The following is a 14,339-nucleotide window of genomic DNA, read 5'->3' on the forward strand; positions in this document are numbered from 1 at the left end:
GGCTGCGCGAATGTGCGGAGAGGGTGCTGGGGGGGGGGTGTGTCATGCGAGATGGGGGCACCTAAGGGTGGGGAAGATGGGGGTGTTGGGTGAGGGAGGCTACTAATTTTACTGCCATCACTGATCCAGAGATGTAGCCTGAGTGACGAATTCTGACTAATTCTAGACATCGTTTGGAACCCAGCAGTGCCTGGAACGGTGCTGGTGCGCGCCACGTGAGGGCGCTACCACTCCACTGCAGCGATTCGCGGGCGCACTGAATAATTAACGTGGCAGCCTTCAGTCTTTGTCACAGTGGAGCTAAGATTCCAATCATAATGGTTACATTATTTAATTAGTGTCAGGAAACTCTTCGAGCAAAAACTAAGGTTGTATAAATGCATTTATCCTGTCCTCTTCAGTCAATCAATCTTTATTCAATATGCCAATATCGCCCTCAATAAAGTGGGCATCAGTGCACATTACAGCAAAATGGAACTGGTACAGGGGGCATAAAGCAACAGGAATGGACGAAAGAATCAGTTACGACCTCAGCATATCACACCGACTGATGAAGACCGCTTGTGTTGTGATCGAAACACCGTTGGTTTTTGCTTTATTTTTAATTTCATTTCATTTTTATTTTCATTTTCTATCTGCGTGACTTTAACGAAATAACCAAAGAATAAGGGAAGACACCGTCTTTTCCCCCCTCTTAAATTGTGGATGTTACGGGCAGGCGAGTGTGAAAAGATGCGTCTCGTACAGACCACGGAGTCGAGAGACACTCGGCGCGTTTCCGACGCCCGGTGGCAGGGTGTGCTCGAGACGGCTCGTCCCCCCAGCGTCAGGTGAACAATCCTGATACAGTTTGGATAAATGTATTCCATCACTTGAATGCTACCCACCAATTGTATATCATATGACGTATAGAGAAAATAACTAGTGTTGAGAATACATTTGATCAAATATACCATGCGTGACAAACCCCTCCCAATTTAGGCACACGAGTTATAATATGAAACTGAAAGTGTGAAAAAAAATCGATAAGAATGGACGTGAGGAGCAGTGAGTGGCAACTCTGCTGAGCAGCTCACAGCCCAGCTGCTTGAGTGGAGGAGGAAAAGCGAGTTTCGGGGCGAGGGTTTAACTTTAAAGAGTCAACATATATGCTGACTGCCATGGGCAACATTTGAAATATACATTTGAAACGGTACTGTACTGAACAAGTTTCGCTTGATTTGCGACACATTGTTCCGAAGGAAAGAATCATTGATGAGGTCATTGATTCTTCAAATAAAAACAAAAGTGCTATTGCATTCGTGTGTCACCTGACATTTTAATGGGAGACGCTTTGTTCAAAATGCTGAACTGAATTTCCAATATGAAAAAAACGAAAATGGACAAAGACACATCAAGATAGTACTGGAGTTGTTGACATTTAAATTGTTTGAGTAACTGGAATTTATTATCCTAAAGTAATCAACATGGTTACTCTGGATACTTTGTAATGTATGTTCGTATGTTTAAGTATTGATGTTGACTTGCTCAGTGGATCATTGTGGAATCGTAGGATTGACGCCCTGCATCTACCGTGACCTGTAAACGAATCGTCACAAACAAGCTGCGCCATCGGCATGCCGGGTGTGTTGTATATGTCGGGTCTTTAAAAATGAATAAAAATATAAAAAAATTAAATGAAAATGGAAAAATACGTAATTATCTAAAAAAAAATATTAATATAATTACGCACATAATTTATGCTAATTAGTGAGGTGTAATTGTAATAAGGTATGCAAATTTATACGACTATGATAATGCATGTCGTTATGTTAATTAAGCCCCGTCTCGTTGTCGAGGGTCGTATTATCAATCAGGATAATACAATGAGTTGTATGAAGTTATGCAAGTGTGATGTAATTTTGCTAAATTAATCTCGGCTTCGTTGTCCATGGTTGTATTATCGAGCAGGATAATACAATTATTCTTGCTTTAAGTTTTAATGATTATGTCTTAGTGTGTTTAATAACTTTGACAAAGAAACTTTGACAAAGAAACCCCCTCGCAACTCGAGAGAAGGGATGGAGAAATACAGATGCAGCAGGAAACAAGTGGGACTGACAACCCCGAAGTCAGAGGGAGACAAAATCTTAAACCAAAGTTGCCAGAATATGCTGTACTGAAAGCGCCAGAAAGGGCGGAACCAGGGCAACACGAGCGGCACAGCAGAGACAGCTCACTAGAAAGACGCACCACCACTCAAATACGACCGACACAGCACAGATAGCAGGGACAGCCCTCCAGAGAGAGGCAGGCTACGCAAAAACCACCAATACAAAACAATCCGCACCACAGACGACAGACACAGACATCACGACAGACACGAGGCATGAGACAAATATAAATCAAGCATCAAACAAGGACCTCGGAATGCAAGCACCACACCTAGCAAACGCCATACACATAATGGGCGACAGGAAAGCCGAGCTCAAAGACACTCACCACATAAGCACATGCTAAGGGGACAACGCACACAAACACATTAACAAGGATCACGAGACCAACATAGGAAACCTAAGGAACACAAGCCACGGAACAGGCAGGAATTACCAAGCAAAGTTGACCCACGTTACAGGCACAAAATACATTACAGAAGTTATGTTAAGCAGCGCCACAGTTGGAGTGATAGCTCATCTGACACTGACTCCTCTGACGACAACCAACTTTCTGAATACTCATTCAGTAGTAAGACTCTGAAATTGATGGACAAAGCTCTCGTCAGAATTTCATATTTTGACCCACACAATAGGAACAGAGACATAGACACTCATATCGCAACAGTAGAAGCGGAGGCAATGATGATCAGAGGCCTGAAGAGAAGGGACGAGAAAGCAAGTTTGCTGAAAAGAAATGTATATGAACATTCTATACCATGGGTAAAGTCGCTACCATAAAAGGTTAGGAATGATTTCAAACAACTGAGCCTGGCAGCGATTCGGAAGTTCGGAGAATATTTAACACTGTCTGAGGGGTGTAATTCTGCCAAATCCATGACCCAGTGCGTAGGCAAGGATCCGCGAGATTACCTCCTACGATTTAAAAGAGCGTACTACGCAGGCGATGTGGATCAGTATCACGAAGGTGACAAAATGTTCAAGATTATGCTTTTTGAATACTTGAGTCCAGAGACTACAGAAATTGTAGGAATGGTTTTGGACCCAGAGACAGCCTCCTTACACCGGAAAGAGAATAGGGCTTACATGGCATGGCTATATAGAACTAGGAGCCATAATTCGGAGCCATAAATCCAACTAGGAGCCATAAATCCAACACACAGGGAGAGGGATATTGAACCCAGCTTTTCAGAGGGAAATAAAAATCACGTGAGCAGCTACAGCACCCCACATGAGGCATTTAATGCACTAAGCCCCACAATGCAGAGAGGAGCAAACACCCACACACAGATGGCAAGATAACAATCCAGCGGGAGAGTGGCAAACAAATTGGAGGCGACCACAGCGCACAAAGCCAAGTATTTACGAGAATTGCAGGATGTGGAGGCCAAGAGCAGAATCATATCAGTACCCAATGCGATGGCACACGGAAGGTCAAAGACAATCTGCCCATTTCCGACTGATATTCCCACCGGCTATACCAGGAGGGAGTACAGAAACAGAAAATAAGGAAACACAAATGTGCTCAACTGAGATACAAAATGTGGCACAAACACGTGATGAATCACCCACATTAAATGAGAATGAGCTGTCAGTGAGAGCACTACCCACTGAATTAAAGCAAGATCACAGCCCCGTTGAAAAATACAAGCAGGCTGCTAGTGGAAAGGCACACCAGAAGGATAACAATGATCGGGAAACTCTAAATGCGTCGAGTATCAATTCTGATAATGTGCTAGAGAATGCAAGCATCGCTCCCGTAATTGACACACCTATCGCACGTAAAAACATAACTGCATTGAGGTGTGACCCGACAGGAGATGATAACAAACCGCAGGGAGGGGGAGAAAAACCTGATCGCCAGGTAATGGGAAAAGCCGCCCATTGTGTCGCGAATTTGCGTGATTGTGCTATTGATGGGGCAGAGAAATGTACTACAGGGACACGCCCTGAGGAATGCAGGCATCAGCCTTTGGATGGAAAATTGTGCATTGACACATTGAGGATAGATGTAGATCTAAGTGCTGAGATGGAGGGGATGAAGATCCATGATGGATCGGGAAATGTGTTGAAACCCAGCACACTCAAAAGCACAAAGAGAAAGACCCAACGGGGCACGAAATCGAATCGACTCACTGAGTTGACAAATGTGAATATTGCTGGTCGGTACAGTCGAGCACGGAAACTCGTGGTGTGTGCGGATTCTGGTTATGTGCAACACAACTTCACGCCACAGTCCCACAGGGAAAGAGAGTGACATGAAAAACTACAAAAACAAACAAGCAAACAGTGCTAAATTGACCAAAGCCTTAAAAACGATGAACCAGGAGGATGATGTTGTGATATTGCGTGGAAAGGTAAATGGTTACTCCAAAGTACCTGGCCAGGAGAATATTGATATCGATCATGAAAATGCCATAAACGAACCAAGTCTGAAAGACATTGCGTGGAAATCAGCATGTCAAAATAAATCCACTGAGGAAGGAAAGAAAATTTCCAAACAGACAACACTTTTCATCAAAAGTGGCAAAGCAGTAGACACACATAACTTGGTAAAAATGTGGCAAGGAGGTAACAAGAAAACAATGCACAACCGTGTTCGAAACCGCTGCTTAGCATTTCACAGTAATAATAATTGATAAGAACCAATGTAACTTGATAATTTTTTCTCTTATTTCAAATATAACCATGCTAAGTTTGTGATACGCACGCACGCATTGTAAGGAATATAGCAACCGAAACTAGGCAATTGAGAGTTCATGATGAAAAAACGCATTTATTTTGTTTAAAAATAACCCGTGGCCAATTTACCACTGATCATTTTTAAAAGGGCGGAATGTTATACAGTATATATACATGCCTTTTTCCATTAATTCATATTTAAAATAATTCGGCCATTTTTTTTATATATATAATAAATAAATGAAACCAACACCCAACCACGCTACCCCTCACAAGCCACACCAAGCATCTGGAGGTCATAAAAAAAAACATTAAACAACAAACTTCGGGGCAAAGAGGGGTTAGCGACTATCTGGAAATCTCCAGATTGCCAAAGGACCGCATGCATGGACGTTCTGGACAGTTCACAAACAAATATGCAGAGCCATAAAAAACACACGCACATAGCCGAGACAAACAACATTACAACTCGCATTTTCTTTAACAGTAAAAGTTTGAAACTCAGCAAAAAAACAAACCGACGCTATAGACTGAAATCTATATTAGTGGCTTTATTATAGTTACTTATTTTATTTCACCCTAATTCAACTCATATATTATTTTGTATTGTATCTTTCTATCCATGTAACTTCACCAAGAGAACCAAGGAATGTGAATTCTGGAAGTCAGGAAAATGAGGGCTTGGTTATATCTGCAGCCTCGGGATATCCAAATATAACACTAGGATAAACACCGATCCCTGGTGACACAGACTTACAACAACGCTTGGCAAACCCTCGGAATGATAATGGTAACAACGAGGGGCATTACGAATATTGATTAAACATGAACCAAATAATAACCACGAGATATTGACCGGGGGTATCTCATAAGAGATACAAAGAATAGGTCAAACACACACCAGACTAAATAATATGTATTCCATGGAACCAAAGCCTCCCCGGCCACCTTTGTCTTCCAACAATTTGACACAAACACATGGCAGCCATTAATACGTATGAAGGGTGTCTGGCCTCGAGATAACAAACACTATGAAAAGGGGAGGGGGAATGCAAACAAGCATAAAATTTGACGGAAAACAGCCCATCCGGGGTCACCAAGAGAAGAAGGGGGGGGGAATCAGGCGTGGCCGCAGAGAGGATGGTGACAGAGAGCATCTGTTTTTTTTCTCTCGCAAGAGACGTGCAGAAAGGGGAGAGACTTCCACATTTAAGCACAGACACAGATCATGTAATTCAGTCTTGCGAGGGAGCAGGCTGCGGGGAGTCTGGAAGAGGGGCCTGGCCTCGAGATCAACCATCAGTGTCGCCTCGCAGAAAAAATGGATGATGTGTTGTTAAGAGCCGAGTTCGGCATGGGCCGACAGAGTATCGCTGAAAGTTTCATTCTACATTTATCCTGATGTGTTGAGTCGCTTGCAAAGTCAAGGATTGTGATAAGTTGTATTGTACTAAGCTTTCACAGTCTTTTAAGAGGTGCGCGAATAAAATTACGAGTTTTGAGAGTGAATGCCTGCGGACGGGCAGCTGCAGCTCGAGTTGAACTGACGAGCAACAACAAGCAATCAACCTGGAAAAAGGGCGGAAAGCGCCAAGCATCGACCAAGCGAGCATCGCACAGGACCAGCAGCAGAGGACACGCTGCAAACGCAATCATGCATCTCCAGAGAGCATGGAGCAAGAGAGAGAGAGCGCACAACCAGCGCCACCAAGCAAGAGTGTCGGCACCGGCAATCAGCGGACGAGCGACGAGAGCCATCGTGCATCACCAGAGAGCACGGAGCCGGAGAGAGCGAGCAGCAGCGCCAGCCGCGCCATCGAGCAAGGGTGTCAGCTGCCAGCGGCGAGCGCTACGAGCATCTTCAAAGATAAAACGTCGTGCCAACTCATCTCATCCAGCAGGGGAAAGAGCCTGACCAGCCGCCCGTGAGCAAGAGTGTCAGCGCCAGCGAGAGCGCCGTGGGCTCGACCACACACACCGACCAGCACCAGCTGGGAACCAAGACAAGAGTGAGGAACGGCGGCCCAGCAGACGAGCTGCGCGTGCTATCTGATGATGGAATCATCGCGCACCGCCGACGGCGAGCGTCGTGCCGACTCGTCATCCAGCAGCGGACAAGCAACATTGCTGCTGCTGCCTCAAAGGGAATGAGCAAGAGTGAGGAACGGCAGCCCAGCGGATGAGCTGTGCGCGCTATCCGACGACGGAATCATGGCGCACCGCCGACGGCGAGCGTCGTGCCGACTTGTCATCCAGCAGCGGACAAGCAACATTGCTGCTGCTGCCGCCGAGCGAGAGAGAGAGAGCAACAAGCTGTTTGTATGCCCCTCCCCCACCCTCACAAACTCACGACGCATCGCCCGGCGTCTGCTTAACACAAATAATTTATCAAGGAGACAATCCACCACACACATGAAACCAACCCGAGCCAATAATAAGAAGACTAATTATAAGAGTGCATGAACCATTAGCTGATCGTGAAGACATTGGTGCTCATTGAGTGATATGAATACGGTCGTTTATAAGTACATTAGTCGTTATTTTTCTTTTTAATCGCATCAAAAGTACCAATAATTCATCGATGTAAACCTTCGTTACGAATCTACACGCTCACAGAGAGAATATTGTGTTAAACCTTTATTTTGATCACAGAATCTTGCCCACGAATTAATTGAAGCCTTCGCCAAAAGATAAGCATCTTGCGTAAACAGGTATTACTGCTGCACACCATTGTTCCAAGACATTTCGTTAATTGTATAATCTTGCAGATGAATCTATTGCCTTCGGGATGTAATTAAAAAACAATCACATTTGCCTTTCGTATGAATATCTTCGCATGCATGTTTAAGGATTTGTTCCTATCGCCGTATATGCTCGCGTTACTCTGTTTACCCAGTTTGACAACGTATTCATTGAAGGTTAAATGTACGGATCAATGAGAGGAACATCTCCAGGGGTACTGTGTTGACAATTCCAAGCATAGGAGTTCGCATATTAGAGTTACGTTTTTGGTTAGAAATAAATATTGCTTAATACAGAAGTGTCTGAGTGGTTCCTTCCTGAGTTCATGCATAATAATCTCATTTATGAGAACTGTATCCTGCGGTGAGATTCGAATTTGGAGACCTGACATAAACACACTAAGACATATTCAGTAAATGATAAAGCGAGAATAATTGCTTTATCCCAATTGATAATACGACCCTAGACAACGAAGCCGAGCTTAATTTAGGATAATTACATCACACTTGCATAACTTCATACAACTCATTGTATTATCCCGATTGATAATACGACCCTAGACAACGAAGCTAAATGACCATAACTGCAGACATTAGCATAATCGCATACATTCACGTAACTCAATACGATCACCTCAATAATTAGCTTTATTTATGCACATAATTACATAAATTAGCATAATAATTATGTTTTTTTCTCTTCATTATATTTGTATTCTTTTTTATGAATTTTTCAAGACCCGACATATACAACACCACCCACCCCCTCGTGTGCCGTGCAGTGCCGGCCTTCATAGATACTCGCTAACAGCACTTGCTTTTTCAGTCTCACAGGCTACACGGGGATCTTTGTCTTTTTCTTGTGTGTGGGGGGGGCGGGGCAGCGACTGCGTAGCGATTCGCGCGCTGTGCTACGAACCCGGCGGCCCGAGTTCGATTCCCGCTCACAGCCGGTGACGATTATTTGAACCGGTCCTGGGCCTCCCCTAGGTCGACTCAGCCTCAAACGAGTAAGTGGTGTGGTATGTCAACATCGCCACTGGGGAGACAAAGGCGGCGTGGTTAATCCAAATCCACGGGCAAAGCCGGGTAGTAAAGCTCGTATTTCATAAATCTTGTGTTCGGTAACTTCGGTTATATACCTTTCTTTTTCGGTCTTGGTCGAAAGTGGAGTTAAACTTTCGGTTTCGGCCGAAAGTGGAGTTAAACTTTCGGTTTCGGCCGAAAGTGTAGTTAAACTTTCGGTTTCGGCTTCGGTTTCAGCCGAAAGTCAATTTTTTACTTTCGGTCTGGTTTCGGTTTCGGCCAAAACCAGAAATTCAGTTTCGGTCGGCCTCTAGTTTACTCAGGCCGTTATCAAGAGTCACATCGACGCTGACATGTTGCAAAGACCGCGAGTCTGCCCTCTAACACCCTCTCTACACAGAGGGCCAACGCTATGGGGTAACCCATCATGAAAAGTGGGGGGCAAGCTCATAAGACGGAACAGCTGGAGGTATTATGGCCTGTACAGGGCGAATGATCTTTTACCATTGGACGGGAGGGTATGGTCCGTCAAAGGGGTGGAAGCCACTTATATTCCCCAATCCCAATTCTTGAAGTATCTCCAGATCAGATATGCCATAGCAAAATCCCCTTACAAGAAATTAAATGCACCGGTTCACTCTATTATTGGCCGGTTGATAACATCCAGAGATGGTCACCGACTGTCCGAAGCCTATCTGCTTCAGAAGAAGGTAGTTCTTGTCACTAGAGCAGCATCTTAAAAGCTGTTTCACACGTTCGTCAATCACGATATTTCACTTCAGAACTGGGCACAGATCCGGCGAGCACCACAAACCGATCCAAGAACTCCCGCAATCAAACTCACTCAGTTTAAATTCATTCACGGAGCATACTTGACGAATGAGAGCAGAGCATAATCTATGGAGGTCTCGCCAGATTGCTCCAGATGCACCCCTGAGCACGATACAAACGTATCTCCACACTTTCTGGCTTTTTCCAGATGTTACGAAATTTACCATGAAATGACGAGTTTCTTCATTGACCTGTTCACCACTAATCTCTCCCCGTCGGTAGAAGAGACCCTGTGAAGTTGAAACCCTGCATAGCATCGAGACACCAACATGCTGTGCTCCAGACCATTGACATCATCAAAAGAAAGATATTCTTGGTTAAGAGGAAGAATCATGAGCCTCCCATATGGAAGTAGTGGAATAGCAAACTCCCCGCACAAGCGAGCATGGAACGCCTGGGTCATAAGCTCAAGGCAAGCGAGAAAGAATTTGAAGCCAGATGCCACCCCCCCTTGTGCAGATGCTGAAGTGAACAATCCACATGAGGGGGCGGGAGACAAGGATCGAATAAGGGAGGTAAAATCCCGTTCAAGTATCGAGCAAGATTGGTGCTCGTATTGGCGGAGGCAAAGTGTTATCGCACAATGGTCGCAATTATGTTTTTTATTTTACGGTTATACTCAGTCTCCCCTCATCCCTCCCCCACCCCATGTCTCTCTCTACCCCTCAATGAGTTGGTTGTACCCCCCATCTCCACTGTCCCAATCATCCCCCCTATCCCAATTTTCCACCTGTGCGATGCTCCCACGTGAATGAGGCAGCCCGCCCCTAATCCTTTATCCCCCCCCCCTTTCCATTAAATCGCTCAGTTGCGTTGGGATTGTTTTACCGCGAAAGATATTACACGGTTGTTTTCGCTATCCAAAGTGCTGCAACGGGCCTGCGTACTTGTTTACAATATCAATGTAATAAACAAAAATAAATTCGTAATTGTTATTGGTCATGAATAGGAATCGTACTCAGGTGGCCCGGTTAATAACACTGCACTATCTGCAGCGCCAACACTCCCGACACACAGACATACACTCACACAAAACTCGGGTTAAATGTAACTTTATTCACTGACGCTGGGTGGTTGTGGTGGCATGGGCCTGTCGGGCATTCCCCGACTCACAAACGGAGTTCCTTCCTGAGACCCGTTCGTCGATTTGTTCATTGTACGTACTGCACATACTGTACATAAAATATATTAAAGCTTAACAAAACATGAAGCATTGTTAAGAAATATTGTAATAAATACTGTATGGTAAATAAAACATTAAATAAAGTAAAATGAAAAAAAATACGTTTAATTTTCACGCACTGGGGGTACGCACACACGCATACACAACAACGATCCCTCCGAAAGCCTTAACAGACTGCTGGGGAAAGCTATGTTCGCGAGCGCCTAAGAAGACCGGCACAGCACACGAGGGGTTGGGTGGCCAGCACCACGCCAGGTTTCTTTTGACTCCCCTTTGCACTACACACTCCCCACACATAAAGAAAGACAACAATCGCTCGTATAACCTTAACAGAATGGAGGGCAAACAATGACTCACACACACGGGGGCAAGGGCGCGCACGCATACACACACGCGCTCACCAGTAGCCACCATTCGCTACTAACTGACGGCAACGTCACCACGGCGCCTGTGCCAATTCAGGTGCACTCACTTTTACACACACACACTCCCAGTCTGATGCTGGGACTTAGGAAATCACGTGGGAGATCGCACCGCCGAACAAAATAGTTTCGCTATTTGGTCCGCAAGTATGAGCAAATTTTCGCAATTCGAATTGTTGAATAATAATATTTTATCACGGTTTGTTTATAAGGGCGGATATTCGTAAGTAGGGCGTTCATAGGTCGGGGACTGCCTTATACCATGCCTGACCACCTTTGTCTTCCCAGTTCTGAAGTTCACACACTGCATCAAAACGTCATATCAGTCTGAGACGAGCAAGGAGATGCGCAGGCCGGGCAGTCGTCACCAGTGCCGCTCCAGCCTCTTTTGCGTCCCCGACGTTGATCTCCAGATTCTCGTCGTACAGGACATTCTGTATTAAGATCTCTTCATCTTTAGACATCGTCGGTGGGTTCTTCCATCGGTTTGGGCACGACATTCCTTAGTCACCCCACTTCTCACATCAGTCTGCAGTGACGCCAACACACGTGGTGACTTTTTATGAAACTTTATTTAGACACAGCACTAACGATGCCCAGGGCTGGTTCTTGAGGCTTGAGCTCCGTCTCCTCCGAACGTCCCCTCTCCTTGTGCTGTTTCCTATTATACCTCCCAAGTCCCCTCTCTGTAGGCTTTTATCACCCCACTCCCTTTGGCCAATCCTGAACCTTCCCTACCAACAGTTGCCCACCGTTCTTTTACAGTCCACCTTTGCTTCCTGCCTTTTACCTTTCAAATATTTCCTCTAATCCCTTTAAATGTTGCTTCCCAACCAATCACTTGGGAGGCCTCTCTGCACCAATGGGAGGCCTTGGAACACTACCTGATTGTCTGTTTGACCGTATGCTTAGTTAGGTAAGCGGTCTATTATCTTGGTCATTATAGTACTAATAGTAATGTTGATGTGTGTGCAGTAGTAATGCACATTGGTGATGATGCCAGCACCACGATGTTATGAAACTCTTGTAGCAACTCTTTATAAATGCGACCCGTGTAAAATAGTAACCACAGCCTCGCACAGTAATATTCACGCACATTTATTTCATCAATCCACTGCTGGATGCGATCCTGCCCATGCCGTTCAGGTCTTGGGGGTTATTTGACCTTACTTCACTACTCTTATTGTCTCGGCCTCGCTGTGCGCTGTGTTGCACCGCTAGCTGAGTAGATAACCTTGCGTTCAATAAACCCTCGGAGCCAGGATGAACGTCCAACTCCAATCGTCATTTATTGATTTTAATAAGGTAAATCTGGTGAGAAAAGACAGATATAGCATCTGTTATAACGAGGAAACACCAACACAATGAACACCACAGCATCAGAACATTGTCTTTGATAACAATAGATCCAGGACGGACCAGGCCCCTACATTACCACTGAACAACTACGCAAGAGCACAAGCCGGTGCGTTGCATAAAGGCACATCGTGTATTCATCCCACTGCACCCCAAATGTACAGCATTACACATAACACTAAACTGTGGATGAGATACTTCGTCATCTTTGCTCTCAGGATCGCAACATAGCCACCTGGGCACAAGTCTGACTCGACCTACTAAATCACAAGTAACATCCACAATAAGGAAAGTTGCAGGCTTCGTTGCTATCTAGGCCTCGTATTTACCACAACAACTTAACGGCACCATAAAGGCATTTACATCACTATAACGGTCATTCCACCATTACAACAGCATTGCCAATATTACAAGAATATAAACAAACTTAAAGACAATGCTTCTCAAAGTCCCACGATGGACAACTGTGTCTAGCTTCACTGAGACGCGATGTGTGCCGCGATCTTGACTTATCTGTGTAATGGCCGACGCCCGCGTGGTACAGTGAAAATCTAAAATCGTAACTTCCTGGTCACGTGACCACCCCCAGCATCCAAAAACAGGAAATTCCTGTTTTACACACGCCCCACATCTGCCGTGAGGCAAGACACTCCCCGTCTGGTATCTAAAAGATACCACCATTTATTTCCTATCTAAACGAATGTATAACAACTTCAACGGGTGGTTTATTTGTCCATATCTTTGCGAGAGAGAAGTAGTACTGTCTCGACTATGGGCCTGACGAAAGTTCTTGCGACACCTTGCTTCGCAATAATAACCTCGACTTTTCGAACTTTTCCATCGGCACTTGGAATCGACTTGAGGATGCGGCCCATTGGCCACTCATTCTGTTTGGCTTGGTTGTCCTTCAGTAGGACGAGGTCACCTTCTTGGATGTCTGGTCTGTTAGACTGCCAATTGTTGCGCACTTGAAGTGTCGTAAGGTACTCGTTTTCCCAGCGATGCCAGAACGTGTTCGCGAAGCTCTGCACTTGTCTCCATTGACGTTTGTAGAGGTCTGCAGTGCTGGCCTCCTCGGTAGGTGCTGTGAACACGTCTGTCTTCTGGGTAAGAAGTGTAGCAAGAGTCAAGATGAATGGTGACTCTGGGTCGGTTGAGACGGGGATCAGGGGTCTTGAATTAATTATGGCTGAGACCTCGGCCATGAGAGTGGTCAATACCTCGTGAGAGAGCCCTGTAGACCCGATATCACATAGCATGGAGTCGAGAATGCGTCGAGCAATCCCGATCATGCGTTCCCAGGCTCCACCCATATGCGAAGAGTGGGGAGGATTGAAGATCCATGTGCAGCCTTGGTCACTAAGGTATTTCCTGACAGAATCATCTTCGACATTCTCCGTATTGATCTTAAGCTCTTTACATGCTTCTGTGAAATTGGTTCCACAATCAGAATGGAGTTGCTTGGCTGGCCCTCTGATGGCGAAGAATCCCCGGAGTGCATTTATAAAGCTCGAAGAGTCCATGGACTCGATGACTTCGATGTGCACTGCTCGTGTACTCATACAGGTGAACAGCACTGCCCAACGTTTGCTGTTCGCGAGCCCTCCTCTGGTGCGGCGGGAGATGACTGTCCATGGTCCGAACACGTCGATCCCTACAGAGGTGAAGGGAGGTTCCACACTGAGTCGATCGGCTGGGAGGTCTGCCATTTTCTGTTCTTCCTGTTTTCCACGTTGCTTTGACACCTGATACACTTGAGGATTGTGCTGGCGATGCACCTCTTTGCTCCAACGATCCACAGCCCTGCAGATCGGATTGCTCCTTCTGTGAAGTGCCGACCTTGGTGCTTGACCTTCTCGTGGTAGTGGCGCACGAGTAAGATTGCGATGTGGCTCTGGCTTGGGATTATGAGGGGGTTTCGTTCATTCTCATCTAAATTTGCATT

The sequence above is a fragment of the Lampetra fluviatilis genome, chromosome 45 (assembly GCF_964198595.1).
Source record: "Lampetra fluviatilis chromosome 45, kcLamFluv1.1, whole genome shotgun sequence".
NCBI lineage: Eukaryota > Metazoa > Chordata > Hyperoartia > Petromyzontiformes > Petromyzontidae > Lampetra > Lampetra fluviatilis.